General features: G+C 40.6%; 1 protein-coding gene across 1 annotated transcript in view; it reads left to right on the plus strand.

Moving 5' to 3' along the window:
- The first annotated feature begins 6,287 nt into the window (after nucleotides 1-6,287).
- The window catches only part of scn5lab (sodium channel, voltage gated, type V-like, alpha b), a 216,934-nt gene continuing 208,525 nt past the window's right edge, over nucleotides 6,288-14,696 (plus strand). Inside the window, 1 exon segment of the mRNA XM_046355765.1 lies at nucleotides 6,288-6,768. The gene's annotated coding sequence lies outside the window, so the exon portion shown is untranslated.

Below are 14,696 nucleotides of genomic sequence, written 5' to 3' on the forward strand. Positions count from 1 at the left end.
AATTTCACAGAGCCCTTGAAGAGGAGTGGGACATCATTCCACAGGCCACAATCAACAGCCTGATCAACTCTATGCAAAGGAAATGTGTTGCACTGCATGAGGCAAATGGTGGTCACACCAAATACTGACTGGTTTTCTGATCCACGGCCATACTTTTTTTTATGTGTCTGTGACCAACAGAGACATATCTGTATTCCCAGTCATGTGAAATCCATAGATTATACCCTAAGGAGTTTATTTCAACTGACTGATTGCCTTATATGAACTGCAACTCAGTAAAATCTTTGAAATTGTTGCATGTTGCCTTTATATTTTAGTCCAGTGTACATATATTATCACGGAATACATGCGTGGTGAAAAGCTTTGTAATTACAGTGTTATTGCAAGTTACCTAACATTTTGTTGGTATTATTGTGTAGCACCTTCATTTTAGTCGTGAAACTATCTTGGAATCATGCCTGGTTTGCAATCTCAACAAAAGGCCTTCATTTGTCTGTGTCCTGTCTGGATTTGATCACAGATATCTGCCTATTAATTTCTGTCTATTTATCCAGTCCCTGTAAGTTCTCAAATGGTACTGGGAATTTAGTGACCATAAATGAACTTACATTCAACCCCTTAACCTGACAATTGGTCAAGGGTGCATTGTTTTGTTATTTATCCACCTGTCTGACATATTTGGCCCTGCTGGCAAAAAACAGTATAGGCCAGCATAGGTCACCAGCCTTCGCTGTGTTTTTGCTGGTGACCAGCATCTGTTTTGGACATTGTGACAAACATCTGCTGGTATAGTGGTCACCAACTAAACCAGCATCAAAGTACTTTGAGGGCCTAGTTTTCCCCTTAGACATGCAAGTCACATTATGCTGGCTAGCAAAGTGATGTTTAATTCCAATCAGAATCCAGAAAAAGTGGGGATATCCCATTTTGTTTTATTTTAGTCACCAACAATATGTATTCAGAATGACTGCCAGGGTTAGAAAGATAAGTACATGAGATTACCTAAAGCATCTAAACTGGAACAACCATTTCAGTAACGGGTACAATAAATCCAACTACCAGATTGGATTAGTTAAGAAAAATGTATCTTATTTATCTTTGTGTAGCATAAGATTAATTAATCAAGCAACGTACATACTGTCGGAAGTCGGCTCCCCTCATTGTTCGGGCGGCGTTCGGCGGTCGACGTCAACGGCCTTCTAGACATCGCCGCTTCATTTTTCATTGTTCCATTTGTTTTGTCTTGTTCCCTGCACACCTGGTTTACATCCCTAATCACACTGCATATACAGTGCCTTGCGAAAGTATTTGGCCCCCTTGAACTTTGCGACCTTTTGCCACATTTCAGGCTTCAAACATAAAGATATAAAACTGTATTTTTTTGTGAAGAATCAACAACAAGTGGGACACAATCATGAAGTGGAAGGACATTTATTGGATATTTCAAACTTTTTTAACAAATCAAAAATTGAAAAATTGGGCGTGCAAAATTATTCAGCCCCTTTACTTTCAGTGTAGCAAACTCTCTCCAGAAGTTCAGTGAGGATCTCTGAATGATCCAATGTTGACCTAAATGACTAATGATGATAAATACAATCCATCTGTGTGTAATCAAGTCTCCGTATAAATGCACCTGCACTGCGCAGAGAGCATCATGAAGAACAAGGAACACACTAGGCAGGTCCGAGATACTGTTGTGAAGAAGTTTAAAGCCGGATTTGGATACAAAATGATTTCCCAAGCTTTAAACATCCCAAAGAGCACTGTGCAAGCGATAATATTGAAATGGAAGGAGTATCAGACCACTGCAAATCTACCAAGACCTGGCCGTCCCTCTAAATTTTCAGCTCATACAAGGAGAAGACTGATCAGAGATGCAGCCAAGAGGCCCATGATCACTCTGGATGAACTGCAGAGATCTACAGCTGAGGTGGGAGACTCTGTCCATAGGACAACAATCAGTCGTATATTGCACAAATCTGGCCTTTATGGAAGAGTGGCAAGAAGAAAGCCATTTCTTAAAGATATCCATAAAAAAATGTTGTTTAAAGTTTGCCACAAGCCACCTGGGAGACACACCAAACATGCGGAAGAAGGTGCTCTGGTCAGATGAAACCAAAATGGAACTTTTTGGCAACAATGCAAAATGTTATGTTTGGCGTAAAAGCAACACAGCTCATCACCCTGAACACTCCATCCCCACTGTCAAACATGGTGGTGGCAGCATCATGGTTTGGGCCTGCTTTTCTTCAGCAGGGAAAGGGAAGATGGTTAAAATTGATGGGAAGATGGATGGAGCCAAATACAGGACCATTCTGGAAGAAAACCTGATGGGGTCTGCAAAAGACCTGAGACTGGGACGGAGATTTGTCTTCCAACAAGACAATGATCCAAAACATAAAGCAAAATCTACAATGGAATGGTTCAAAAATAAACATATCCAGGTGTTAGAATGGCCAAGTGAAAGTCCAGACCTGAATCCAATCGCGAATCTGTGGAAAGAACTGAAAACTGCTGTTCACAAATGCTCTCCATCCAACCTCACTGAGCTCGAGCTGTTTTGCAAGGAGGAATGGAAAAACATTTCAGTCTCTCGATGTGCAAAACTGATAGAGACATACCCCAAGTGACTTACAGCTGTAATCGCAGCAAAAGGTGGCGCTACAAAGTATTAACTTAAGGGGGCTGAATAATTTTGCACGCCCAATTTTTCAGTTTTTGATTTGTTAAAAAAGTTTGAAATATCCAATAAATGTCGTTCCACTTCATGATTCTGTCCCACTTGTTGTTGATTCTTCACAAAAAAATACAGTTTTATATCTTTATGTTTGAAGCCTGAAATGTGGCAAAAGGTCGCAAAGTTCAAGGGGGTCGAATACTTTCGCAAGGCACTGTATATATACCTCTGTTCCCCCCATGTCTTTGTGTGGAATTGTTTTGTTTTGTGTTTGTTGTATCGCGCCAGTCTGGTTTTTCACCCTGGGCATTGCCTGTACCCTATTTGGGGAATTATTGGTGAACCTTATTGTTATATTATTGACGGTATTTTGCGCTTGTCACTTTTGCCGGTTGGCTTAAGTTGTAGCTGTTTGCGCCCGTCTGTTTGTTGCTCTTGGCTAATAAAGTCGCCTGATCACCTATTCTCTGCTCTCCTGCACTGGACTCAAATGACCAGCAGCGAAAACCCTGACACATACAAAAATACAACAAACAAAAACGATATTGAAACAAACAATTCCCCAAAAATCTAACTGCAATGGAGCATGCTGAGAAATATGATAATGATGGGCGTGGTTTTGCCAGACTACCTTGACCAGCTACCATGCTGGACCAGCATAGACCGGCATGGACCAGCTTGGTCACCAGCATTCCAGCATTAACTGGTCACTAGCATCCACAGCTTAACCAGCTGGTTGGCCGGCCTAACCAGCTAGACCATGCTGCTCGGATCAGCTTGACCAGCACTGACCAGTATAGACCAGAATGGGCCAGATTGAAATTTAGGCTGGTCTATGCTGTTTTTTTCCTGCAGATTATTCTACTTGTGACAGATACTAATGTTTAGCCTCCCTTGTATCAATGGGTGGGTACAGAGGAAAATCATTCTGGGAACATGCCAGGAATTCAGCTCAAAAACTTTTTGGGTCATACCAAGATGACTGTGTCACTCTTCAAGTCCGCCCCTGCTTCTATCACAATAAAGCATGAATTTAGTGTTATAGTGTAGAGGTGCTAGTCTTTCTAGTCAGATGGATTGCCTCCCACAATGTACCAATGGCTCCAAGGTCTGGGTTTTCAAGACTATAGAGGTGCCTCTATTACTCTAATTGAATTGGAATTGAAACGTATTGGTCCTTTTCAATTAATTGTCTGTGTGTTCTCAAAGGTTGCAGATGTAACTCTGGAGAATGCACCTGTTTCCTACAAAATGATGGTGCATTTTGTACTTTGTAATAAAACCATCCACAGTGGTGTTTTATTTGCTTGGTATTTTAAGCTACCACACAACATTCTTTGAAATGTCTGTCCACCACCTAAGGCTCAACCTCGACAAGATGGAGCTGGTCTTCCTCCCGGGGAAGGTGTGCCCACTCAAAGACCTCTCCATCACAGTCAACAACCCCAGAGTGTCCACCTCCCATAGTGCAAAAACCTTTCCGTGACCCTGGTCAACACCCTGTCATTCTCTGCAAACATCAAAGAAGTGACTCGTTCCTGCAGGTTCATGCTTTACAACATCCATAGAGTACGACCTTTCCTTACACAGGAAGCAGCGCCGGTCTTAATTCAGGCACTTGACATCTCCCTACTGGACTACTGCAACTCTCTGTTGGCTGGGCTCCTCGCTTGTGCCATCAAACCCCTGCAACTTATCCAGAAGTTGAACACCCACCTGGTGTTCAACCTTCCCAAGTTCTCCCACATCACCCCGATCCTCCGCAGACTCCAATGGCTTCCAGTTGAAGCTCGCATCTACTACAAGACTATGGTGCTTGCCTACGGAGTAGCAAGGGGAACTGCCCCTACCTTCAGGCTATGCTCAAACCCTACATCCCAACCTGAGCACTCGGGAGGTCACCTCCTGCTCAGCCCAGTCAAAGTTATCTCTGTCCTGGCACCCCAATGGTGGAACCAGCTTCCCCCTGATGCTAGGAAAGCAGAGTCCCTGCCTATCTTCCCGAAAACATCTGAAACCATAGCTCTTTAAAGAGTATCTTAAATTACACAGTCAGTCTTATTCCCCCCCAAATACTTTTTTTTGCACTTATCTTTTCCTACAAGCACTTACTTTGCTGATATCTTCTTTATTGAGCAAAAATTTTACTAGAACTGTGATATATGGTTGTCTCACCTAGCGATCTTAAGATGAATGCACTAACTGTAAATCGCTCTGGATAAAAGCATCTGCTAAATGTAAATGAATGGGCCGTTTTTAATGTACGCCGCTTTAGATAGACCACAGTCAAGTGAGAATAACACGTTTTATAAAATGAATGAGGCTGTGACGAAAGATGCCCTTCGAGGGAACTGGGCAGAAGAATGTGTGGACTGGATCTGAACTGCAACACATTTGCTGTCTGAGTATGCTTGATTTATTCCGTGACCAAATGACTATGTGATAGGCTACCTCGGGGTCTATCTAGGAGAAAAGTATCTCCATTTTGCAGGTAACTCGACAGCCTCTTAGGACCAGAGTGGCAGTGTGGTCGACTTGGGAGGGTAGGCCTACATCATTTAGAACGTGGCTGATAGTAATAACTAGCCATTGCTTATTCTCCATGCCAGATCATCAAGTGTAGCTGTTCTAAACAACACAGGTCTACATGTAGGCTATTACTTCAATTACAGTGTTTATTCGATATTAACCCAACAAGTAGTCTTAGTAGTAGGTCTTCTGTAATGTATCCTAGTCGGTGCAATACACAAACGGTTGTTCTTACCGTTTACCAGCAGAGGGGGCACTGAACCCAGGTGTGGAATACATTTGTTGAGACAATGCAAGGCATCAACACACATTATAGGCCACTGGATTGGTGGGTGAACTCAATAAAACATTGTATTACTGACTCATATTGTCCTAACCATTTCAACTAAGTTATAGACCTACTTTAAATCTACCCAGAATTAAAAACAAAGCATTGTGTTGTCATGAAAACACCACAATCCCCATTAGCCTCATGATCCTATTGAGCCTAGATTTTCAAAATAACATCCTAATGTTCACTTCCTGAAGAACAGGTGGTTACATAAATAGGCTAGTTATGTGGTTAGCTTGCTAATTAAATGGGGAAAATCGATTCCACAAATCACTATACAGTCTCCATCAGGATGAGGTATGCATTCACTGATAGTTGAGTTAATAATAATATTCAAGATCAATCAAATGTCCTAATCCTTTTATCCCATAGGGCTAGGCCTACATTTAAACTATAGGCTATTTAAAAGCATAATTGACTAACCTAGGCCTATCTGAGGGAATCTGTTCTGTAGCACATAACGTGTGACAATTTGTGACACTTCTAAGACAGAAAGATTACAGACTCGTCAAACGAGGAGTTTTTAATAATACTCTCTCACCATCCAGACACCTTTGCTCATCCTCATTCCGTCTATACATTGTTTAAACGTAGTAGCAATAGCATATTATTGCATGCTCGACTATCATTTTATTATGCCCTCATGAGATGCACAGCCGGTGATGTGATGTGCTGTCCGAAAAGTACAGACGAATCTGAGTAGGCGTTACCTTGGGAAATCTTAGTTCCTCACTTCGCGGCTCAAGGGCAATCAAAATGGTTCGGACTGGTTTTTCGGAGAGAGGTTACAGAAGATGTTGAAAACGTTCAATCTCTCACCGGCGCGCGTATGAAGTTGTTACAGCCTACTTGGACTAAATCAACAGCTGTGTGGACAACGACTGTTTCTGAACGGAGCACATTAAACCATTTATTTGGAGCAAATTTATTTGAAAGTGTTATAAAATATTAATTGGTCAACTCAGAACCGTAAAGAATTTGCCTAATAAGGAGTTGGGTTAACAACTGGCAGAATTGAGTCCGCGCGTTTTTTTTCATCCAACATGGGATGCACCTTGCATTAATACTTTAATTATAATGCTTTTGAAATAATGTGTTTCGGATGGTGTGGAATTGTCTAAAGAGTGTTTGACAAGGCCTTGCTTCGGGTATCTCTACCAGTGGATGGAAATTCTCAAATGTATTGAAGTAGACTGGGGGAAGCAATGCTGTAAATAAAGGAGTTTCACATGTAAGTAGCCTATTTTCATCTACCTTTGTTGTCTAGTGCCGGTTCCTAACCTCAACAGAATATGTCATTAGATGCCTACTGGCCCTACAATTTTTCTTTAATCAAACACAGCCCATTTAAACTGTACAATTCAGCTAAAGTGTATAGGCTATCGTTAACATGCGGCTATTGATTGCAGTTGACTCATAGCCTAGTTTGAACCTTTTGGAGGGGTAAATGGGCTATTTTATTTTTCAAATAGGCTACTTAATATATAATATGGGATTCAATTAATGGTATTATATTTAGGCTTATATATTTGAGGTTTTTCATTATAGCCTAAGACTATAAGTCATATGTCATATGTCATATGTCCGTATTACGCAGTTGACTTGGCATACGAAGTTGTGAAACAAAACTTGTGCTTTCAACTACAGTTAGAAGATTATAGGGATGGCTACTATTCATAGTTGTTCGTTGAAATAATGGTAATTTGGGAAAGGGTCTTCGAAACTGTGCGAACCTTACCTTAATGCGTTGCATATGTTGTTTGGAAATCACGGTGGCGCGCGCACCGGAGGATTAGTTCCCCCACTCGGTAATCATGTTCAGAACAACTCTTTGGTTGATTACTTGGGTTGAAATGATTAGGGCGCGGGAGTGAAACATTAGGAGCAAGTCTTCCTAGCGGTATCGTGGTTGTTCTCTTCACATTTGCCCAAAATATTATTTAAGATTTATGTTAGTTACGTTTTTGTTACACATTGCCCCTTCTCAGTGTTTTCAATGTAGGCCAGCGCTTAACCCCTGTGTCCTTTCTATATGTAATCCAAAGAGTGATTCCAAACTATATAGGCTACATTATTTTTTAATTAGCAAACATCAAATAAGACTGCGCAAGACTACTTTAACCCAGGGACAACAGGTGTCCGCAGGCTATGCCTCGCATGCAATAGCCAGGGTACATCTGAGAGTAGGCCTACCGTCGCAGTTCAAAAGCCACGGGCGCTGAGATGTACTAGCGTGCTATTCTCCCGAATAACTGACCTTTCGAGATGTAGTTGGCTAAGCAGACGCGGAAGCTGTCAAGGGCTCAGAGCGCGCGGTGGTTTTGATCAGCGACGCGGACCGCTGAGCTCTTGTCCAAGGTCCTGAAAGTCAAAACAATAAACTGGTGATTCAGTTCAAGTCTAATTTCGGACTACGTTAAAGCCCTTTAAAGTGTATATACGTGTACAGAGGCCTAACAGAACTGGGAGGAATATTGATTTTTCTACATCACTAGCAAAAAGGATTTGCTCCAACAGCAGCAAAATAATATAGAGTTTAATGAAGATAAAAAGAGAGGAAAAACAAGAACTCATTCATGTTTATAAAAAAGATATATGTATATATACAGTACCAGTCATATGTTTGGACACACCTACTAATTCAAGGGTTTTCATGTACAATCATGTACTAACCAAAAAAGTGTTAAACAAATCAAAATCTATTTTAGATTTGAGATTCTTCAAAGTTGCCATCCTTTGCCTCGATGACAGATTTGCACAATCCTGCCATTCTCTTTACCAGTTTCATGAGGTATGCATTTCATGGAATGCATTTCAATTAATATGTGTGCCTTGTTAAAAGTTAATTTGTGGAATTTCTTTCCTTCTTAATGCATTTGAGTCAATCAGTTGTGTTGTGACAAGGTAGGGGCAGCATACAGAAGATAGCCCTATTTGGTTAAAGACCAAGTCCATATTATGGCAAGAACAGCTCAAATAAGCAAAGAGAAACAACAGTCCATCATTACTTAAGACATGAAGGTCAGTCAACATGGAACATTTCAATAACTTTTAACTCTCACGAGGACATCCTTAGGAATGGAAGACCCAGAGTTACCTCTGCTGCAGAGGATCAATTCATTAGAGTTAACTGCACCTCAGATGGCAGCCCAAATAAATGCTTCACAGAGTTCAAGTAACAGACACATTTCAACATCAACTGTTCAGAGGAAACTGCGTGAATCAGGCCTTCATCAGGCCTTCATCAGTCCTTCAAATTGCTGCAAAGAAACCACTACTAAAGGACAGCAATAAGAAGAAGAGACTTGCTTGGGCCAAGAAACACGAGCAATGGACATTAGATCGGTGGAAATCTCTCCTTTGGTCTGATAAATCCAAATTGGAGATTTTTGGTTCCAAACACCATGTCTTTGTGAGATGCAGAGTAGGTGAATGGAAGATCTCCTCATGTGTAGTTCCCACCATGAAGCATGGAGAAGGAGGTGTGATGGTGTGGGGGTGCTTTGCTGGTGACACTGTCAAGAATTTATTTAGAATTCAAGGCACACTTAACCAGCATGTCTACCACAGCATTCTGCAACGATACCTCTTCCCATCTCTACTTCTTCCCACTCACCCCCTTTTGACCTCCTCCTTTTCCTCAGCAACCAGTGATCCAGGTCAACAGCATCAATGCAACAGTATAGCTTTCGTCCCCCTCCTCGCCCCAACCTGGGCTCGAACCAGGGACCCTCTGCACACATCAACCACAGTCACTCACATTACCCATCGCACCACAAAAGCCTTGCAAGGGGAGCAACTACTTCTAGGTCTCAGAGCAAGTGACGTCACCGACTGAAACACTATTAGCGCGCACCACCGCTAACTAGCTAGCCATTTCACATCGGCCACACTTAGTCCCACTATAATTTGTTTTTGAAAAGGACAATGAACACAAACACACCTCCAGGCTTTGTTAGGGCTATTTGAGAGTGATGGAGTGCTGCATCCGAAGATGACCTGGCCTCCACAATCACCTGACCTCAACCCAATTGAGATGGTTTGGGATGACTTAGACCATGAGTGAAGGAAAAACAACCAAAAAGTGCTCAGCATATGTGGGAACTCCTTCAAGACTGTTGGAAAAGCATTCCTCATGAAGCTGGTTGAGAGAATATCAAGAGTGTGCAAACCTGTTATCAAGGAAAAGGGTGGCTACTTTGTTAACACTTTTTTGGTTACTACATGATTTCATATGTGTTTCCTCATAGTTTTGATGTCTTCACCATTATTCTACAATGTAGAAAATAGCAAAAATAAAGAAAAACCCTTGAATGAGTCAGTGTTTCCAACCTTTTGACTGGCACTATATAAAAATGTGTATATATATATATATATATATATATATATATATATATATATATATATATATATGGCTACAGTATATATCAACATCCAATATATATATTAGACTTTTTAATATTATTATCCCAATTGTATTTCATCTTTATTTGATGATAATAGTACACAATGGTACCGCCCAGATTATCTAAGACATTTGGAATTAAAAACAGAAAAGTTTTGGATGTGCTATGTCTAGATGGATGTTATGCTTTTGCTTGTATACCTTCAAACACATACCATGTTGCCCCTAAGATAGGTAGCCAGAAGTGGAGCCTCTGACTGGGCTATGAGGGGGGTTTGTTGGTTATATAACATGCCTGGCTCATGTATGCATGCTATGTGGCTGCACATGAATAACAGCCTTTGAATTTACATAACACTGTCGAAACATCATCAAAGTCGTTATCAAGAGATCCACAACTCACACTGCCTCATTTGACTGTGCCTTCAGAAAGTTTTCACATTCCTTGAATTGTTCTACATTTTATTGTGTTACAGCCTGCATTTAAAATGGATTACATTGAGATTTTGTGTCATTGGCCTATTCGCAAAATACCCCATAATGTCAACGTTGAATGATGATTTTAGACATTTTTACAAATTAATAGAAAATGATAGCAGAAATGTCTTGTGTCAATAAGTACTCAACTCCTTTGTTACGGCAAGCCTAAATAAGTTCAGGGGTAAAAATGTGCCCCCAAAACATTTTTGGGCTGTCTTTTGGGCTTGCGTCATTGACGCGAACCTGGCGTCGTCGCTGTCCTTCCCTCGCTGCCTCCGCCTGCTTCCATGCCTGCTTCTGTCTCCTGCCATAATCTCGTCCCACGTCCAGGATGTCCTCCACTCCTGGCTTTCCTCCTGTGCACGCTGCTTGGTCCGTTGTTGGTGGGATCGTCTTTAACGCTCGTTGAAATGGGTAGACCAAGGCGCAGCGTGATTTGGGTTCATCATCATTTATTTAAATGTGAACCAGCAACAAAACAATAAAGAGAAACAAACAAACGAACGTACAGCCTTGTAGGGCTCAAAAGCAACAATACAAAAACAAGATCCCATAAACAACAGGTGGGAAAACGCTGCCTAAATATGATCCCCAATCAGGGACAACGATAGACAGCTGCCTCTGATTGGGAACCATACCAGGCCAACATAGAAATACAAAAACTAGACTACACATAGAAATAATAAACTAGAACACCCCCCCCAGTCACGCCCTGACCTACTCCACCATAGAAAAAAAGGCTTTCTATGGTCAGGACGTGACACTACAAAGATACAGATATCCTTCCTAACTCAGTTGCCGGAGAGGAAGGAAACCACTCAGGGATTTTACCATGAGGTCAATAATTACTTTAAAACAGTTACATAGTTTAATGACTGTGATAGCAGAAAACTGAGGATGGATCAACAACATTGTAGTTACTCCGCAATACTAACCTAATAGAAAGAATGAAAAGAAGAAAGACTGTAAAGAATAAAATGTTCCAAAACATGCATCCTGTTTGCAAAAATGCACTAAAGTAATACTGCAAAAACGTGGCAAAGCCATTCATTTTGTCCTAGGTACAGTGTTATGTTTGGAGAAAATCCAATACAACACAATTATTGAGTACCACTCTACATATTTTCAAGCATAGTGGTGGCTGCATTATGTTATGGGTGTGCTTGTATTTGTTAAGGACTGGGGAGTTTTTCAGGATAAAAAAGAAAAGGAATGGAGCTAACCACGGGCAAAATCCTAGAGGAAAACCTGGTTCAGTCTGCTTTCCACTATGCACTGGGAGATTAATTCATGTTTCAGAAGGACAATAACCTCAAACAAAAAGCCAAATCTACACTGGAATTGCTTACCAAGAAGACAGTGGATGTTTCTGAGTGGCCAAGTTACAGTTTTGACTTAAATCTACTTGGAAATCTATAGCAAGACCTGAAAATGCTGTCCCTCTGTCTACCAATGATCAACAACCAATTTGACACAGCTTGAAGAATTATGAAAAGAATAATGGGCAAATGTTGCACAATCCAGGTGTGGAAAGCTCTTATCGACTTACCCAGAAATGTGCTTCTACAATGTTTCGACTCAGGAGAGTGAATACTTATGTAAATGAGATATTTCTGTATTTAATTTTCAATACATTTGCAAACATTTCTAAAAACATGTTTTCACTTTGTCATTATGGGGTATTGTGTGTAGATGGGTGTTAAAAATATCAGTTTAATCCCTTTTGAATTCAGGCTGTAACCTAAATTAATGTGGAATAAGTCAAGGGGTATGAATACTTTCTGAAGGCACTGTATATAGAGAGAAATGGTTATGAATTCATAGTTATGAATCTAATCAAAAGCTTTGCTCTGTTGAAGTGTTATTATCAGCAATAGGCGCATCTGGAATATTCTCTCTAAGCTTGTCTCTTATCGAAATGAGGACAAATGCAGTCTCATACTCTCATTTCATTGCTATTGAACAAGTTTAACCGAATATCACTTATCATTTTAGCCTATGGTTTGTCTATGGCCTACATAATGGCTATAGCCTGTGGGGAGGATTTATCCAAGTGTAGAGGTTTCATCTGGTTTCATCTGGGTCCCTATTGTTGTTTTTCCAAAGGCATCACTGTGCCATGCTATGAATGATAGGCTAATACTTTATTACTCTGGTGAAGCAAGGGAGTCCAATCAGTCACATATAATGTGAATGCCTACATCACATCTCTTCTTCACAGAATCTCTGAACATTTATATAATATAAGGGTCTTTTACCTAGCTTGATACCTCGAGATATCCCCTACCCTTTTTGCTAAATAGTGTTATTACAATTATAAAGCGATCTTGCTATAGCATATAATGAAATAATTACTTTTTTTGTATAAGGCCTACATTTCAAGACTTGTGTCAGTATCAATCCACCCACATGCCAAGCTCCGATGAACTGATTTATTGGTAATATTGTAAGGCTTCTGGATAGGATACATGGACAACAGACCAGGCCTGGTTGTTGGGAAACATTCTATCCCACATTTATGTGTTTGTTGTGGTTTTCAATGGTAGAAACATAATCCTCATGATTTTGACTTGACCAGCGGGTGTTTCGCTAAAGCAAAGCAAGCCATCCCACTGGGCACAGACATCAGTTCAACGTCAAGTTTTCATTTACATTTGGTTGAGTTGTCAACTAACGTGAATTCAGCGTGAATCAACAAAACGTTTCACCATGTCTTTGTATTTATGTTAAAAGTTAGGTGAAAAAAAAATACAAAATGCCCTTACCTTAATGACTTTTTGCAAATCCAATCAGTTTTCCAAGTTGATTCAAAGGTATCACATAGATTTTTGGAGTTTAAATGATGTGGAAACTGCATTTCTCTCTCCACAATTTAACAAAAAAATGTTGTCTTTATGTTATATTCGTAGCCAACAATGGTGTGAAGTGCGAGGGAATGTGTGAATAATACAGACATTTTTACTGTGATTTATCAGACAATGCTTGGTTTTCCTTGTTGTCCCTCTGTATTTCATTTTAAAGGCCCAGTGCTTTCAAAAACAAGATTTCCTGTGTTTTATATATGTGTCTAGAAAAAGTTTACACCCCATTTCACTTTTTTCACATTTTGTTGCGTTACAAAGTGGGATTTAAACAGATTTAATTGTCATTTTTTGTCATTGATCTACACAAAATGTCATAATGTCAAACTGAAAAGAACATTCTATATATTTTTTTACAAATGAATACAAATTAAATAACTAAAGTATAGTTGTTGAATTAGTATTCACCTCTTTGTTAGGCCAGGCTAAATGAGTTCATAAGTAAAATTAACAAATCATATAAGATATATAGACTCATTCTGTGTGAAATAAAAAGGGGTTAACTTGATATTTTGAAAAACTACCCCTTCCTCTGCCCCTCCCTATACATACAACATCTGTAAGGTCCCTCAGTCATATATTGAATTTAAAGCACAGATTCAACTACAAAGACTAAGGAGCGTTTCGAAAGCATAACATGGTCATGTATAATTATATTGTATTATTATACTATGGATTATGTGGTAAACCACCCAGACACATCAATGATGCAGTTGTCCTTCTGAACTGAGCTGGCTCGGGAGGCAAAGGTCAAGTCATGCATCCTACGAAACATGACCTGCCAAACCAAGATTCTTAACACTTAACCTGGAAGCCAGCCGCACCAATGTGTTGCAGGAAACACCGTTCACTTGATGACCGAGGTCAGCCTGCATGCGCTCGGCCAGCCACAAGAAGTTGCTTAAGCGCAATGATCCAAGTAAAGACCCCCGGCCAAACCCTCCCCTAACCCGGACAACGCTAGACCAATTGTGCGCCGCCCTATGGGACTCCCGATCATGGCCGGTTGTGATACAGCCCGGGATTGAACCCGGGTCTGTAGTGACGCCTCTAGCACTGCCATGAGGTGCCTTACATGGATGGTGGTGGCTGCATCATGGTTTAGGTATGCTTGACATTGGCAAATACTGGGGAATTTTTCAGAATGAAAAGAAACAGGGTGGTGCAAAGCACAGGCAATATCTTAGATGAAGTCCTGCTTCAGTCTGCTTGACACCAGATACTGGGTGTAACGATCTGGGTGTCGTAGGTGTCAAGTCAGGCGCAGGAAACAGAGAGTTCAATATAGTGCTCTTTTAATGCACACCCGGTGAACAACGGCCACCCCACAAAACACTGGGTGCTCAAAACATATGCCCCAAACGCGGGGACGAAAACAGTCCAGTAAAATCCACGAACAGAAACAAACACGTT

This window comes from Oncorhynchus gorbuscha, linkage group LG07, assembly GCF_021184085.1.
Source record: "Oncorhynchus gorbuscha isolate QuinsamMale2020 ecotype Even-year linkage group LG07, OgorEven_v1.0, whole genome shotgun sequence".
Lineage (NCBI taxonomy): Eukaryota > Metazoa > Chordata > Actinopteri > Salmoniformes > Salmonidae > Oncorhynchus > Oncorhynchus gorbuscha.